This window comes from Bos javanicus, chromosome 9 (assembly GCF_032452875.1).
Source record: "Bos javanicus breed banteng chromosome 9, ARS-OSU_banteng_1.0, whole genome shotgun sequence".
Taxonomy (NCBI): Eukaryota; Metazoa; Chordata; class Mammalia; order Artiodactyla; family Bovidae; genus Bos; species Bos javanicus.
Window position 1 is genome coordinate 51,940,900 of NC_083876.1, and position 1,932 is coordinate 51,942,831.

Sequence of the window (1,932 nt, forward strand, 5' to 3'; positions counted from 1 at the left end):
AACTCTCTTGCTTTTTCTATGATCCAACAGAGGTAGGCAATTTGATCTCTGGTTCCTCTGCCTTTTCTAAATCCAGCTTGAATATATGGAATTTCACAGTTTACATAACTATTGAAGCCTGGCTTGGAGAATTTTGAGCATTACTTTGCTAGCATGTGAGATGAGTGCAATTGTGTGGTAGTTTGAACATTCTTTGGCATTGCCCTTCTTCTTGATTGGAATGAAAACTGACTTTTTCCAGTCCTGTGGCCACTGCTGAGTATTCCAAAGTTGCTGGCATATTGAGTGCCACCATGAGTATATTGGGGTCAGTAAGTTAGTCCACATGTAATAGAAGTGTGCTGACTCTCACTGAACAGACCTCATATTGCACCATAATCCAACTAAAATACCACATTCTCCTCCATCCTCAGCTTCTTGTGGCTCTTATTTTAACAGATTTAAGCTAGAGTTTTAAATATTCACTTACTTATTCTTCTTAGACTTCCCTGGTGGCTCAGATGGTAAAGCATCTGCCTACAATGCAGGAGACCCAGGTTCAATCCCTGGGTGTGGAAGATCCTCTGGAAAAGGAAATGGCAACCCACTCCAGTACTCTTGCCTGGAAAATCCCATGGGAGGAGCCTGGTAGACTACAGTCCATGGGGTCGCAAAGATTTGAACACGACTGAGCTACTCTACTTACTTATTCTTAAATTCTGCTCCAATAGCAGAATTTTGTTTTAACTCTCAGATGAGGTAGCAAAAATTAATTAAAATTCAATTATCCAATAAAATGAAACTTTCATTTAGTCTATAGCCATGTTTCCTCTGATTCATTGCAAATGGATGTTTTGCAGATAGTATCTTCACTTCTAGATCATGTTATGGGAGAAGACTCTTGAGAGTCCCTTGAACTGCAAGGAGATCCAATCAGTCCATCCCAAAGGAAATCAGTCCTTAATATTCATTGGAAGGATTAATGTTGAAGCTGAAACCAATACTTTGGCCACCTAATGGGAAGAACTGACTCATTGGAAAAGATCCTGATGCTGGGAAAAATTGAAGGCAGGAGGAGACGGGGATGAAAGAGGATGAGATGGTTGGACAGTATCACCAACTTGATGGACAGGAGTTTAAGCAAGTTCCGGGAGTCGGTGATGGACAGGGAAGCCTGGCACACTGCATTCCATGGGGTCACAAAGAGTCGGACACGACTGAGTGACTGAACTGGATTGAACTGAACTGATGGGAAATAGGCTGCTTGGTGTTTGCCGACTTCCTATTCTTTTTGAGAATTTGGCTATTTCACTGTTTTACTATTAATCTCTAAAGCGATAAAACTTCTCTCAAATAACTTAGATTTAGGTGCAAAATCTGATGTAAATCAGATTCAAACTTATTGATAAAAAAAATCAATAGTGGAGAAGTTCCCAGAGATCTGAACTGATGGCTTGATACAATTGTTATATACTGTGATACACATTATTTTACCCTCTTTTCATCAAACCAATCTCTGTTTTTTATACTTCAAACCACTTCCCAAAATATGAGAAATCTTATTAGCTCTTTTATGTTAAGGAGGTCTTTCTACAACAAGGATTATCAAACTTTCACATTGGAACACAAATCTATCTCATAGCTGAGGATTGGTGGGATATATTATCAAGTAAATTGTGCTCAAAATAATACATACAGTCCTATTTAGATATGTTTGAAATATTCTTTAAAGTTGTTTTAATCCATCCATCTATTCTCCCATACAACAAACATTTATTGGGAAAACTGAATATATGTATACTCTGCTAGGTGGCTTCACCCTCAATCTTATCTCATATGTAAGAATAGTTGCTTGGCCCAGAAAAAGCTCAAACAAATACAAGCATCTTTATGAATATAAATAAAACCATATTATAGAAAATTGATAATTTCAATTATGAAATTGATCATTTC

General features: G+C 37.6%; 1 non-coding gene across 1 annotated transcript; it reads left to right on the forward strand.

The window, feature by feature from the left end:
- Positions 1-485: 485 nt before the first annotated feature.
- On the forward strand, positions 486-557 carry TRNAC-ACA (transfer RNA cysteine (anticodon ACA)). The gene has a single exon. It is a non-coding gene; the product is annotated as a tRNA-Cys (tRNA).
- Positions 558-1,932: the final 1,375 nt, after the last annotated feature.